Genomic DNA, 16,020 nt, shown 5'->3' on the forward strand with positions numbered 1-16,020 from the left:
GCCAGGATTGAGCAAAGAGACAGCTCGTGACTGCAGCGCGTTTTTAGCGCTATGTACTGGTCTTTGCGAAGTGGTAAGTTCCAGTGTAAATATCCCGAACTTCATGGCTAAATCTGCGTAATATTTGTGCTGAGAGTTTGTTTTAATGCAGCATTAGATGATATAGTTTACTATTGAGCATTTGTGTGCGAGAAAAGATTACCAATATAGTAGCCCTAGGCTGTCATTAAGCCACGAGTTAGAATGCATTTACATCTTGAAATCACTCCAACTGCTTTCTACTGAGGCTTGGGGTTCGGCTTTAAGCTAACCGCAAGCATACAAAAAAAGGTGTACCAACGCTGCGTAATTTGCGCTCTTTGCATGATAGTAACGTGAACTGTATATCAGGTTAGAAGCCCGGTAGGGGGAAAGGGGGACTAGGGGCAACACGTGTTTTGTAACAAATACATTAAAAAAGAATAGCATCAAAGCCTTCAACACATGCCCTCTGCCCCTTCCCCCGAAAAAAACCTCGTGGCTATGGGGCTGCTTTATATTCTGGAAATAATGTATGCAGCATAGTGCTAAATGTTTTGAGGTCTGTCTGGACTTATAGCGATTTGTTTATTGTACGCAATTCTATTTACTTGCCTTAGTTCCTTCAAATGAATACTATATTTGACGCACTCACGCTTACCCTGGCTTTATTATCTGTCATTTTTTTTGTTTTGACTAGAAAACAGCTCCATCGGACCATTTGAAACATTAGGCAATGGCTGTTAGCAATCCGCTACTGTGACAAAAAGAGTGTTTAAGAGGCTTTCTATTTTTTTCCGTGACAACATTGGCTCACAAAAGCAAATTTTTATTTCCTCTAATTGGTGTTTTTTTATTGCACGTAACGGGGCCCCGGTGGTACGCAAATTCAGTCAGCCTTTCGAACAACTGGTTAAAAATGCTGGTGACATAAACTCTTTGCCTACTATTTGCAATTATTTATACAAACGCAATTCCTAGCAATTAGCGAGTGCTTAGTATTCGTAATTGCTTATTCTTTATGCTACCTCAATCGGTCCGTTTCTGGGCTATTTGTTCCCACATTTGATTGTGCGTGAACATTTGCTCTTTCGCAATGCATAAAAATTTAGCAACTCTTTCATTTATATTAATTGCTCTTGGATACAAAGTGTTGCACATGTTTATTAACTGTTTAGCGTATTTGTTGTGTAAGTTATAATTTGTTATGTTATGTTATAAATGGTAATGTTATGTTATAACTGTTATAATTTATTTTATGTGGAAGTGTATTGCGACTACAGTATTTTCAAATAGCCTAATTGCTCATAATATTCGCTAGCAAACGTATATAAAGAAAATAGTCACTGCGAAGTTTAGAAGCAAGCTTAGTATACCATTCAGTAGACGTCGGAGGCCAAACATAGTTTTGAACATGCTGAGATCATCACCAACGCCTGTCAGTATTTGGGGCTTCTGACAACACGTGATTCAAACATAATAGCTCAGCATGTGGCGTAGAGTCAACAATTATTACTCAACGTCAGATAGATGCCTCTTATTTCTACAAAGAATAAAATACGCTGAAAGGTTTGTGACATATACCTACGTCCACGGCAGTTGGCTGATATGAGGGTTTGGGCACACGTTAAAGAACCTCAGGTGGCCGAAGTTTCCGGAGCCCATCACTATGGCGTCTTTCATAATCATATGATCGTTTTGGGACGTAAAACCCCACATATCAATCAATCATGGCTGGTATGTGCATCTTAAACTGCGTAGTTACTGCGCCCGCCGTGAGATGCCGCATCATGACTACGCAAGTTGTTGCTATCACATCGCAAATGAGCTGCTATCCCCCCCCCCCCCCCCAGTGATTCGTATGGTGTTTTGCGCTAGTATTGAGATATTGAGTTATTTTCATAATTGTTGCGGCGCGGTTTAGCTATAATGCGGACAACATGCTAACTTGTTTGCGCTCTGAACAGAAACTGTACACTTCAGCTTCAATTTTTTTGCGTGTGTAGGGAACATCGGCTTCACAACCTACTGGTTACACGATGTCGCCCCTTTCGACCGAGCACGAGGAGCCCGACCGTGCTATAGACGAGGGCGACAGGCTGCGGCCACTGGTAACTGCGCCTCCCCTTCCACCACGGGAGAGCCAGAACATCCCTGTAGAAAAAGCCAGAAGCGCCAAACTCACCGCCCGAAAAGGCATCCACGATGTCGCCGCTTCGAAGGATAGAGCTGCGTCGCGGCGAGCCGACACGACGAGGGCTGTAACTTCGGCGCAGCTTCCCGAAACACCCTCTACGGACGGTCCGATATCCCTGGCTACTCCGGAAGTCCCTGCTTTAGAGGTGGCAGCCACAGTCAATCGCGCCGGTCAAGCCAAAGGCCTTGAAGCAGGCAAATGAAAAGGTAGAGGAAAATCAAGATCCCCTCCCGACAATCGACGACTCAGCGAAGCCAAGATTCTATGAATCACTGAATAGGACGCCTCTTCAGACCTACCTCTAATAGCACGAAGACCGCATTGATGGCACCCATCAGCACTCAAAAATCGTTTAAGGAGAGAGTTATAGTGGTGTCCCAGACGATCACGCATATGATGTCGCAGATTATTTTACGAACAATCACGTTACCACCAACAATGTGTGATAGCTGCTAAGTCACTACCATGTTACGCAGCATTATCGTGAACATACTTGTAATTCGTATTTTTCTATCAGTAATAATTATGGTCACGAATGTTTGGTTGTTTATTGCATTCTTTTCGCCAAATGCAGTATCTTTTGCTACAGAGTGTTGCGCTTTGATAAATGTTATGACAGGGAACACACTTAGTCTAGTTACTGCAACACCATTTACCTAACTTCTGGGCATCATGCTTTACTTTCTTACGCTGCGATATGAAACTGCACCCTTACCTTGGCATTCGCACCACGGTCATGTAGAAAAGTTCGCTCTTGTTCACAATAAAAACCCTTAGTGTTTCTTCATTTCTTCTCATAAATAGCCCGTGCCAAAACGCATAACTAAAACATTATTGACTGAAGAAAGACATACAGAGTGAGTACTGTGCCCTTATACGCATTCTAGGAGTCCTCGCACCACAAATATTCAATGATCTTATCTTGACAGTCTTTCTCATACTTCACGAAGCACTGCAAGAAAAATGGCACCACAAGTGCCATCACAGAGCTTGTACATGAACACAGATAAAGTAAAAGATGGCAGGTGCGAAGACTCGTTAATGAAACGTTATCAAGTGCATGATGCATCCTGACTGCATGTATGTCATGACATACATACAGTCAGCATGAAAACACATCATGAACTTATGAGAAAAGATGATCACATTTTCTGTCTGTCTGTCTGTCTGTCTGTCTGTCTGTCTGTCTGTCTGTCTGTCTGTCTGTCTGTCTGTACAATTATCTGTCCACTCTTGACGGTAGCCTAAATGGTACCAAAGTGGCCAAACGATACCACAAATGACCGATCCCTTCCGCCGCAGCCACCAATATTGCTAAAGATTGAGCTTTTTTACTTGTGTGATTGTCAAAAAAATAATGCGCATATCTGAGGCACCATAAAAACACGTCAATATTCTGTGTGTGTGTCTCTTACTAGAAAAGGCATATATAAGTAACTATAGAGACCGTAGCGTTTATAACGTTGCGATGACCAGGCGACGCTTGCACGAAAAGGCAAGTGTATCCAACCCTTTGCTAAGACGACACGGTGGTGGCACCTACCCGTCGCCTTGCGTTCTACACCTTATCACCTCCGAGAGGGGCGCGCAGGGTGCGTGTGCTTCGTTTTCCAAGATAAGTGCCTGATAGCGCTCACGTTCCACGTGTGACGTAACTTGGTGCGCTCGTTCATCTCCGCTGCACGCTCGAGGCACTCTAACGCAGCGCCTCCAGTATACTATTCACCAATTTTTTTTGCGGAGAACATCAAATAAACGTTTTGTTCATTCTCTTCAGACGCAACACTATCGTCTTCCGACGACCTTTGCAGAGAACGAAAAAGAAAAGACTTTATTCACTGGATCCTGCGTGGGGTAGGTGCCGGCCTCGCAGGGCGCTGTCTACCCTTCTAATGTTCTGGTCTTTGCAGTCCTAGAAACACCAGGCCAAGAACTCGAGCGTTGAACCTGACCCGACAGAGGATACTTGCAGTGTAACATGTATATACGTGGCCAAATTTTTTGTGACCGGTACGTAACCACTTAGTTGTACGACTCACTCAGCTGGTGGCGATAGTGTGACAGACCGACGTACAGATGCACAAACGGACGGACGAATGCACAAACAGACAGACAGACAGAAAGACAGACGCGTGGACGGAAAAACAGGCCTAAGAACACATGAACGGACGCTCAAACGGACGCATGGACGGACTAATGGATGCATGAACGCAGAGATAGATGCAAGGACAGACACACAGACTGACGCAGGGACGAATGGACCTCATTGCCAATGAGTGCATCGTGAAGAGCATGCTTTTTAATAACGCACTCGGGTATATTCATATGCGGACGGACAGACAGATGAACGGACGTGTGGACGCACAGATGAATGCAAGGACAGGCGCACAAACAGACGCACGGACGAATAGGCCTCATTGCCAATGAGTGCCTCGTTCAAAACATGTTTGCCAAATACGCACTCAGATATATTCATATGTAACCTACCACAATCCCAGGGACGCACATAAACTTGGTGTTTTCAAACTCTCCACTGCAGTTAGTACAAACACCTCTCTCGCTTCAATTCACGGACCACAAAGCCGTAATAATGAAGAGACCTTGCAATCCAGTCCCCATGACAACGAAGAAATGAAAAAAGGAAACGAAGATACAATATGGGAAACGAACAAGAACAAAATATAGGTTTATTTGTAATATATACGCACAGTATTACGTCTTTCTAATTAGTTACAGGGCTAACTTTTCACGATAGAGTTACGGTTTACCAATAATCTCTCTCTCTCGAGCCTCGCCCACTTATTTTCGTTTATTCCGTGCATATTGCGTATTTTTTCAGCGAAAGCTGTTGAGAGATCATTACATCTGTACTAGCAGCAGAGATGCAGGGGCTGAGCACTGCTCCGTAACGCGTTTAACTAAATGATCGTCCTGAACAGCCATGCGCGTTCTTCATACTCATAAGCTTAGCCCTGTACTGTTTGACTCGCAGAACACATGTTTTTTTTTTCTGCCATGAGCTTTAAGTGAATTATGGACTGCGAGAAAATGCCCATTGAAGAAGATAAAAACACAAATATTTGGCGAAGGAAATTCTTTCGTGTGGCAAGATTCAAATCTGCGAACCTACGATTCGATGATGACCAGCGTCCCGACCACTCGACTATCCAGGCACGCTGGCTGAGCATAGCAAACAGTTGTATAGCTTAGTACAGCATGGTAGTTGAAATAATATGTGAAAATGAGAAGGGGGCAAATAAGCAGAGGCGGAGTGAGGCACAACTTGCGAAGAATAACCGTGATAAGTAAGGAAACGCCGAAAGACTGAAAGAAAGCAACTGCTTAAATATAGAAAAATAAAATGAAAGAGAAAACAAGTCAGAAATAGACAAAGAAGAAAATGGACGGCAAGATATAGTGAGACAAGTTGAAATAAATGGAAATAAACAGCGTCAAATCAGAAAAAAAAACATAAGAAGAAAGAAAGTGAACACTTGATAGAAACAAAGCCCACTCTGCTGCCCGGTTCCTGGCAATCCCTTTTTGTGGATAAGCGCCATTTATACGAAGTCATCATCATCATCATCAATACTATCATCGTCATCATCATCATCTTCATCATCATTATCTGCTTTTTCTTCAGACTTGACCCCACCACTCCACAACTGCCTACATTTTTTTATTCTGTATTGGTCCGCTACCGCCTACGTTGCCAGTGTACGTAACCATAAACGGGCAAAATGAGAGAAGAAAAACAAAAAACTCGCAGCATATCCCTGCAGTTAGATATTATGAGTGGGGCGAAGCGTCCGTCCATCTGTTTATCTGTCTGTCTGTGACAGACAGACGAACGGACGCTTCGCACCACTCATGATCATTCACTCCGGAGATATACTGTGAATTTCTATACGAAAACCACTATCGCCTTCTAGTGATAATGACATATACACAAAACGTCGTCTATTGAGCAATTTTAAAAACCAATTAGAAGTGGCTACTACTACAACAATATACTACGGAGGGAACGACCCACACTCTAAGAAGCTTCGCCCCTAAAAACACACCTCTCCTTGTAAAGAGAACACTGAGTAGTATGCGAAGCAGCAATATCGCGATATTAAAGTTTGTTAAAACTTTTACATTTTTTATCATCATCGACTTTTACGGACCAGAAGGCTTCCTTTGCTACTCGTCATATCTATCTGAATTTAAGCCCCCGTGAACATTTCGCCTTATGTAATATGGCCTTGTTGTATGTGATGTATAGAGTTAGTGATTTTCGATTCAATGATTGTTGCTTGAAGTTTGAGAGGGTGGTAGCAAGTCACGTTCCCCTGATGATGGTAGGATATTTATAATGATATACAGTGTACTAGGGAGCGTACCGGAACACCATTTTGTTAGTTCGCTGTTGCTTAAAGCCCTGGCGCAACCCACTATGGTCACGATACTCACGGTACCTCACTTTAGACATAAAATAGTTTTACAAGCCGACTACGATTAGATAAGGCTGTTTTAAAAGAACACATTGGTAAAACATGAATTAAACTATGAGAAATAAAGGCAAAGAAAAAGAAAACATCACATGCTAGTAGGATTGAAAATAAAATGTGTTTATTTCTAAGCTTATTATTCTATTCCTTCGGTCTCCCTTAGGAAATCGCATACGGCTTCGAAAACGTTCCTTTTCAGTTTCTCCAAGGGAGACGACCACTGGAGGGGATAAATTTGAAGGCCAACTCCGGCGATTTTCTACCATGTCAGTATGATGGTGCTTTTATGTCTTTTAGACACTCCTCTCACGTGCCCGCTAACTGAATCGCTCAAAAACTTCGAAAATATAGTTTAATTACCGAAAAACCGCTATTACAAACTCCAAACCCAACCAAGTGCGCTTCTACGTGTGACGTAAAGATTTGCCTGACGCTGCCGGAAGCTGCCTGACTGCACATAATGCCAGCGAGATAGCACTACCAGTCCACGCCGTCCGCGGCGATCAGCTAACATGCTTACACTTTGACGGTGGATATATGGTGAATTGTATGCAGCTCACAACACAACACCACCTGGCGCCTATTGCACGCCCACCAACACGGAAAAGAAAATTGCACGCTTAACCAAGGAAGGGCCGGCCAAACTCACACAATCCATAGCAGACAAGCAGACACTACAGTTGCACGTTAGCTCGTCGCCTCCGCCAGGCAAAACTCAAATTAATTGCCTGCGCTACTAGATCTCTTGGGTATCTGCAGCGCACAATGAAACTTGCTCCTCCTCACTTAAAACAACTGGCCTATAAAACCCTAATCCCCCCGATATTAGCGTGTGCAGCCGCCATATGGGATCCGCATCAGAATTACCTAACTGATAGCATTAAAGCAATTGAAAACCACGCCGTTAGATTCACTTTCTCGAACTACTCATCATTTACTAGTGTCACAGACCTGAAATAACGCCTGACACTTTCTCCCCTCAGCCAACGCTGGAAGTTTTCGAAACTGGCATTATTTCACCGGTTTTATCATTCTTTATCACCCAACACTTACATCGTGCCGAAACCGCATGTATCGAGCCGCAGCAATGATAAACTACAAGTAACATACCCTCACCCCCGTACTGGCACATTTGTGCAGTCATTTTTTATACGCACTACAAAGGAATGGAACCATCTTCCAGATCACGTGGTCCAATTAAGAAACCTTGACTCGTACAAGTCATCGCTTACAGCGCCCGGAATTGTGTGATATATTGGTGCTGTTTCTTTGTTTGATGCCCTCCACATATATGATTGCCATTTCCCGCTCATGCGTCTGCTGAATTTTACATTTTTCTACAAGCTCTTGATCCAACATTTGTGTACTTATTTTGTAATCATGGAGCTAATGTCACCTTTGTATTCTCGCACCAAGTGTATCTTTTGTACCACCCCTCATGTAATGCCTCCACTTTGGAGGCCCTTGGGGTAATAAAAATAAATAAATAAACAAACGTCGCACACACATTGTTGCCATTGATTCGGGCAAGCGAGGTGAGCGTTTCGAAGCAAGCTATAAAATTGCTTTGAAACGAATCTGCGAAACTCTCAAGCGTGAAATTAGGCATTAATGGCGCAAACGTGCAGATCAACGTGCTTAGTGAATTCCATTGAGATACACTGACTTCAATTGGTCGCCGGAAATGGCCTTTCAACCTAGTTCATTCTACAGACGGGTTTTTCTAACAATTTTTTTTCTTTGCAAATAACCTTCATGTTTAGAGTAAATGATGCAGAGACTAACTCTCGTTGCAGTGCAGGCTTAAGGGGGACCATAATAGACCAGACCTGTTCAGGTGAAAACTCAATGCAGCGAACTTGGCATCGCCATCTCTTACTTCATATCTCCGCCCTTCTAAAGGACCACCATCTATTTCCCAAGAATACTTAATATGAGCAAACTCAGACGTTGCCAAACTAGATATATTAAAGTATCTGAAGTAGCAAACTTTTCAAATTGTCTCGCGGTTATAACTGTTAACGTTGCCAATATGTTAATTATGGGCACATTAGGTGGTGCCGCTGCAAGTGCATGTGATCATTCATGAAGTGCTGAAACTTCTATGACCTGGTATTTATACCAAGTGAATGAGACGTGGAATTTTCGTGGCAAGAGCATACAACAGCTCTAAAGCATTCGACATATTAGGTTCAGTAATGAAGCACAGATAAAGAGGCAGTCTGTAAGAATGACAGCATCTGTTATAGTTAAGGGCAAATCGTGTAACGCTAAGACAATTTCAAACAACTCTACTTGATAAATTGGTGCGAAATCCTGTAAACAAATTTAAAGAGACTAATTTCGAACATACGATGCAATTTACATGCCCACCTTGTCTTCAAAAACTGAAACATCAGTTGTTAATAAAATGTTTAATTCTAAACATGCCAGGTGGTCTTTCAAAGTCGTATTTATGAACAAGCTGGTAATATCTTTGCATTTCTTTGGGAAAATATTGTCAGACTCTAACTTTTTTAATAGGCCTCTTTAGTACATGCACTTCACGAAGGTTTACTTGGTATGCTTTCAAGCACTTTTGTGCGACCATTACTTGTGGGCATGTTAATCTATACCATGTTGTTAAAAGAGGATGTCAGCTTATTTGTGAAGCATACTGCGATCTCCTCTGTTGACATGCATGTATTATTTTAAAAAAAAGCACGAGCTTTTAGAACTTGGCACCTTTAGGAAGAAAAGGCAGTCGCGTTTTTTTATATAAAATAATATTATGGACTGATATGGGAGCCAAATGCACAACCGCAATGATTCCTGCTCTTGAAGTATCAGTGGTTGACGTTTCTAGGCAAGTGCTCCTGAAAACAACACGCAGCCAAACTCTAATATCGGGCGAATGTACAGGCAATATATCATGACGAGCACACCATGTGGTGGACCAACCAGTCGTCATCGTCATGGCGTAGAGAGGGTACTTTGCATGGGCTCTGCCGTGAAGGCAGAGAGAGAATATCTGTTCTGGAGGGCGTTTGTTTTTCCTCGTCATGAGCGTCGTCGTCATAACATATATACTACAGTGGACACCTTTCAAGTGCTGTGCCGGGAGGGAGAAAGAGAATCTGTGGTTTCGAGCGCGCTTGTTCTTGCTTGCTTGCTTGTTCCTTTCTTTTGTGGCTGTCACCCACTAAGGGGGATTGGCCAAGAAGCCGGTGGTTAATGCAAGTAAATACCTATAGATTTTCTAGATTAGGAGAATATGAATACTGTGTTTTGACTGTGAAATTAATTTGGCGCAATGTTAAAAAAAAGAAAAAAAAAAGAAAAAAAGGGGGGGAATAATAGAATTTGTTAAATATCTGTGGTGGAATCGTTATATGAAATTCTCCTGAAAGTTGAATCATTGCAGTGTACCAGCTAAATAGTAAGTGGTAGTGTGACTAGTAAAATTCGAGAGCTGATGGCTGACTCAGCAAGGTAATCTTCTTGTGTTATATATGAAATCGCAGAGAGCCCCGCAGATGTTCCTGTCGCTATGTCCCAATGAAATGGCCCCAAAAGACAAAATATTGGGAGTATTAAGTGATATTCCTAATTTTCTGAATAAAATTTCGAAGCAGTTTTTTCTTTGATTTTTGAATCGGTGACATGTGGTAAGAAAATGGTCGATATGTTCAGGTTCGTTACAGCTTGAGCACAGAGGGGATGGCACCAGACCAGACCTGTTTAAGTAGAAATTAAGAGGTGGTACACGGCAACGTAATTTTGTTACCAAGACTTCCAATTTACGCGTGGGACACCACTTATTATTCCATGTGAAGTGCAGGTGCGAGAAATCTGGATTCGGTATCATGGTTTTAGATGAGTCTTCAAGAAGGGAAAGTTTTCTAAACCTTGCTGATGTTACATAAGCTGTAGGAGGCATAATTGGCACAATCGGAAGATCAAGAGATGTTCGCGCAAGTTTGTCAGCCATCTCGTTTATAAATATACTACGATGGCCTGGCACCCATATCATTCGCACTAGACGGATGTTTGCTGGGATTAATGATTTAAAAGTCTCTAGTACTGCTGAAGTCGACGACGATGATAAGAATGAACACACAGAATACGAGTCAGTCACTATCACAGCTGTCGAATGAGTCAAAGAAAGTTTACGAATAGCTAGTATAACGGCCGTTAATTCCGCTTCAAATATTGGTGTATAATCTGGGAGGCGTAATGAAAATGACCAGAATAATGAGAGAGAAAAAATACCCACACCTGCCTTCTCGCCACTCATAGATGCATCCGTTGCAATTACTGTATTAGTACCTAATTGAGACAGGTGTTGTTCTAATAAACCAATCAAATATTTAGAGGGCAAGTGTTTAGCGTTCATGGGAGAGATATCGTCAAATTCTGTTTGCACTTGGCCGATTGGTTTTTACAGATGGTGTGATCTCGAATATATTAACATTTAAAGCATCTAGAAGTGTTTGAACAAATAGCACTTGGGGTTTATATAAATGGGACCAATGCTCATTGAAAAAGACACCAGGCTCGGCAAAGAATACAAATTGTCGCCTTCTTAAAGTGGATTCAGAAAATTTTAAATAGGTGTTTACTGTTAAAATACGAAATCTGCAAGCAAGGGTGGGTATCCGAGCTTCTTGATACAAAACATTGTTAGCTGTGAATTTTGGCACACCTAAACAACTACGTAGGGCTTCCCGCTCTAAGAGAATGAGGGGGTTTATTTTGTATGCTGGTCCACCAGAGAATAGTACACATCCAAATTCAAGAATCGAACGAACGTATATGCGATAAATCATGATCATCGTATCTCTGCGAAGACCGGAACGGAGGCGGCCAAGCCTACTTACCATTCCAACAGCGCGTGTAGCCTTAATTTTAATATATTCAATGTGGTCACGCCAGCTCAGTTTTTGATCGTACAGTACTCCCAGATATTTAATACAATTAACCTGGGGTATTATTTCTTGATGGTACTGAAGAGAAATAGTAACTGGTGCGTCCGACGGAAAAACTATTATAGCACTTTTAGTTACGTTCAGGTTCATATGAATTTTCTGAAACCAGGTTTCTAATGTTGCCAAATAACACTGTAAAGTCGAATGTAGTGAATAAATATCGTTGTCAGATGCAAAGAACGCGATATCATCTGCATATATATATACGTGTACCTTATCACTCTGTGGTATTGAACTTAACAAAATGTTAAATAGCACAGGCGATAGAACAGAGCCTTGAGGAACACCTCTCGTTTGGCTATACTTCGGCGTGGAAATACCTCGTTGGAAGCAATAGAATTTTCTGTCTTTTAAAAATTCGTATATCCAATTTGTTATGTACTGCGGGAACGTAAGATCTTTTAGGACATTGATAAGAATAGCATGTTCAACACTGTCATATGCCTTGGCTAAATCAAGGGTTACTAGGGCTGCATATTGTCGTCTGTGCCGAGCAAGCTTTATACGAGCCTCTAAATCACCATGCGCCCACCATATAGAGTAACCTGGTCTAAATCCAATCTGGCACGCACTGAGTATCGCATTATCTGTTATGAACTTCGTAACTCTAATGTAAAGTATTCTTTCTATTAACTTAACTACGTGTGATGTTAAAGCGATTGGCCTAATGTTATCTATCTGCATTCCTAGTCCCTGTTTTTTAAGAAGCGGTATTATTTTTGCAAGTCTCCAGTCAGGAGGTATCCAACTATTTTCAAGTGAATAGTTGACAACGTTAAGGAGGTCTTCAGGAGAGATGTCGAATAATATTTTTAACATTTCCGAAGTGACGCCATCTGGTCCAGGACCTGTGTTTGGCAGAATACGAACGACCTGCGCAAGTTCATCCCTACTTACTTCAATAAAATCATTTTCGAATGACGGTTTTGCACACTTTATTTTGATTTGTGATGTAAATCTCTTCTCCAATTCTATTGCAATTTCCGTTAATGTATTTTCCAAATCAGTTGGAGAAAAAATAACTGAGTCAATATTTACGTGTGCTGTAATAGCTTTACGATTACGGAGAAATCTGAATAGAGCTTTCTTGTTGCCACTCTTGGATAAGTAGCTGTACCGTTTTTCTTCATAATCGTCTTTCGCTAATGAAACTGTTCTCCTAAAGGTAGCTTTAGCAAATAAATAATTTCTCCAATTAGTCGGACATTGGTTGGTGAGGAGTTTTTTCCATGCAGCGTTGCGGCGTCTATAATCTCTGGCGCAATCCGCATTCCACCAGGCAGATATGAATTTTCCCTTTGTTGAAGATATAGTGAACTGTGATTTTTTAATTGTACACTTTAGAGTGGAACAAAGGCTCATAGCTTTCATATTTGTTTCCATATTGGGCAAGGAAGACAGCGTTGACTGTAAGTTCTTTTTAAATTTAGAGTAGTTTACAAAACTTTGCACCTGGCGATCCACCGTCACTAAAGGAATGCTGACTTCAAATACCAGGGGGCAGTGATCACTACTTGTAGCAGTATCAAGAACAGTCCAAGACAATATTGTCACACTTGAGCTAGCAAATGTCAAGTCTAAGACGGACCTCGAATTACATCGAACGAATGTCGGAACTCTGGAGTTCTAACAAATAAGGTTATTCCGGTTAGTCCAGTCCCACAACCGTTTTCCTGATGAATCAGTGCGGAATCCCCATGAAACGTGATGGGAATTGAAGTCTCCCACAAATAGCATACTGTTTCTGCAAAAACTCGCAGTCACGTCAAGGGCTCTTTCATCTTGTATTCCAGCCGGAAAGTAGTTGTTGACTATAGATAGTGGCGCGCATCCGGGAAAGTGAATTTCCAGCACCATTACTTCATAATCGTGTGATATTTGTTGGTAAACTAAGTGTGCTTTATGGCAAATTTTGGATGAAATGAAAAACATTAATCCTCCACCACGTGAGTCTCTGTCCAGTCGAAAGCACTGATAGTCTTTTAGATAGAAGTTTTGATCAGAAGACAGCCAAGTTTCTTGTAAAATTATGACGTCTGGAGATTGTTGAGAAATTAGATATAATAAGTCTGTAGTTGCAGAGAGAATTGAACGGCAGTTCCACTGAAGTACTCTAAGGTACCCTATGATGATAAGCAAGCAGTAGCAACTGCTTGATCTAAGATACTATCTTTTAAGAAGTCCGCTTTAGTCCTAGGTTCCTTCACACTCTTTTTTGTTTTCGGATGAGAAGAATTATTAAGTTTGCTAGTGGGTGATCTGGTGCGTTTCAAAAGGCGAGCATCCATATCTACATCTCGATTAATTATTGATTCTGAATCAGATATACCTTCCTGCTCAGTTGTGTTAGGACTGGAAAGCATTGCCTCATTATCGATAGAGACATCTGACTGATGTTCGGCAGGTTTACTAATTGAGGCACTAGGAGGTTGGATACGCTTAGTTATTCGATCAGATGTACCCGACATCTGTGAATCCATAATACTATTGAGTGAGTCGGACAGATTGAGTAAAAATTTTTCTAATACTTTTTCTACGGCCTTTTCTACCATAGCAGAAATGGACTGAGAAAGTGATGCATCCATAGAAAGAGGTGAACGAGCTGCTATACCGGCATAACCCTGACTCCTGCTTTGAATTTCTGCAATTGCTTCTCTACGAGAGCATCGTCTCCTTTCAATGATTTCAATCACCTGAAGTTCCTTTGATCTTGCGGGGCAGTTAGGATCGTCTGCAGCGTGATTTGCCTTGCACAAACAGCATGTCTTATTGTCTGATTGACACTCAGCAGTACTATGACCAGCCCCGTATATGGCTCCGCATATGCGGCATCGAGTCTCCGATCGGCAACCTTTAGTACTGTGTCCAAAGCGCCAACATTTAGCACATTGCAGCGGACGGGGAGCCAAAGCTTCGACCTTATAAATAAGCGGCCATGCCTTGATCTCCGAAGGGCGATCTGTTCTAGCGAATGTGGCAATTACAGTTTCAGTGGGAACTTTCTGTTGGTTTTCCTGTTTGGTACAGCGGTAAACAGAAATAACACCTGCTGGGGAAAAGATGTCCAAGACTTCTGCTGGGCTTAGACTTGCGTCTACCCCCCGAACCAATCCTTTGCAGCAAGCTAGATGAGGTGGGATAAAAGAGCTCACCGGATGTGATGCAAAAGTAGTGCACTTCAGAAGGTCTTGGATGCAGGCCTTGTCTGGTGAGCAGCATAGTATCCCCCCGCGTCCAAACTGACGAACCTCTGTTATCAGTAGAGAGTGGGGAGTGATCGCACGAAGTTCCGTTTGGATTGTCTTGGGGTTTTTCATGCGGATGAACCCACCGGTGGTCGGCACCAAAGCGACAGGAACGCTACGGGTTCCATTGCGGAGAAACAACTCCAGAGGAAGATCTTGAGGGGGAACAGAGGCTGACCAGAGGGCAGGCCTCTGGCCCGGAGAAGAAACAGACATGAAATAAGAAGTTACACTTATCAATGCACTAAAACAGTTGCGGAACAAGAGGTAGATCTAATAAAATAAAATAAAAGTAACCGCCGGCTACTTGACCGCAACCCTGAGGATGTTCTTACTCCTTATGGATGTTCTTACGCTTGTTCTTACTCGTCATCAGTACCATCGTCATCGTCGTCATCAGCTGTGGCATGACAGCGGAGAGCCCTTGTTAAGAAGCTGCTTCGCATCTAATATCCAGATCAGATGCGGCTTGACGCAGGCCCCCCAACGTGGATGTCGGGTATTATACTATACAGACACTGGTGCTTGAAACTTCTATGCAAATAGAACTCACACAGGAGTGACAATGGACAAGGAACCGCGTCAAGATACCGCAAACAATATAGCGTGATGGAAGCGCAAAATAATTAACAGGCGTCACGCAATGCTTATTGAACAACGAGTGCGTGGTTTAAAGCTTCCCATCCTCTCCGAAATCTGCACAATCGTCATTCTTCATCAGCAATGGCATCAACTATGTGCGCGTAATGACTTACAGATGTAAACTTACAGATGGTGTAACTTACAGACGTTCATTTCGAGCACGCCTGCCAAAAGTTGCCATACGTAAACATAATATAGAATCAGAAACCGCGTTTGAGATGAAATATTGTTATGATGGCCTTAAGATACGATGTGGCCAGAGAGGAGCGCCGAGGGGGATTATACGTCATGCTGGAAAATGCATAACAGATCCCTGTTGCCCGCATACGGCCCGTAGGCTCCAAGTTCATGCCCTCCGCCCTAGAGAGTTTACGGGGGCTTTAGAAAGGTGACTCTACGAGCTTTCGCTGTGATGTGCTGGATTTTCCGCGGAGGCCTGGCATTTTTTACAAACGTTG

Source organism: Rhipicephalus microplus, chromosome 2 (genome assembly GCF_043290135.1).
Source record: "Rhipicephalus microplus isolate Deutch F79 chromosome 2, USDA_Rmic, whole genome shotgun sequence".
In the NCBI taxonomy this organism is placed as follows: Eukaryota; Metazoa; Arthropoda; class Arachnida; order Ixodida; family Ixodidae; genus Rhipicephalus; species Rhipicephalus microplus.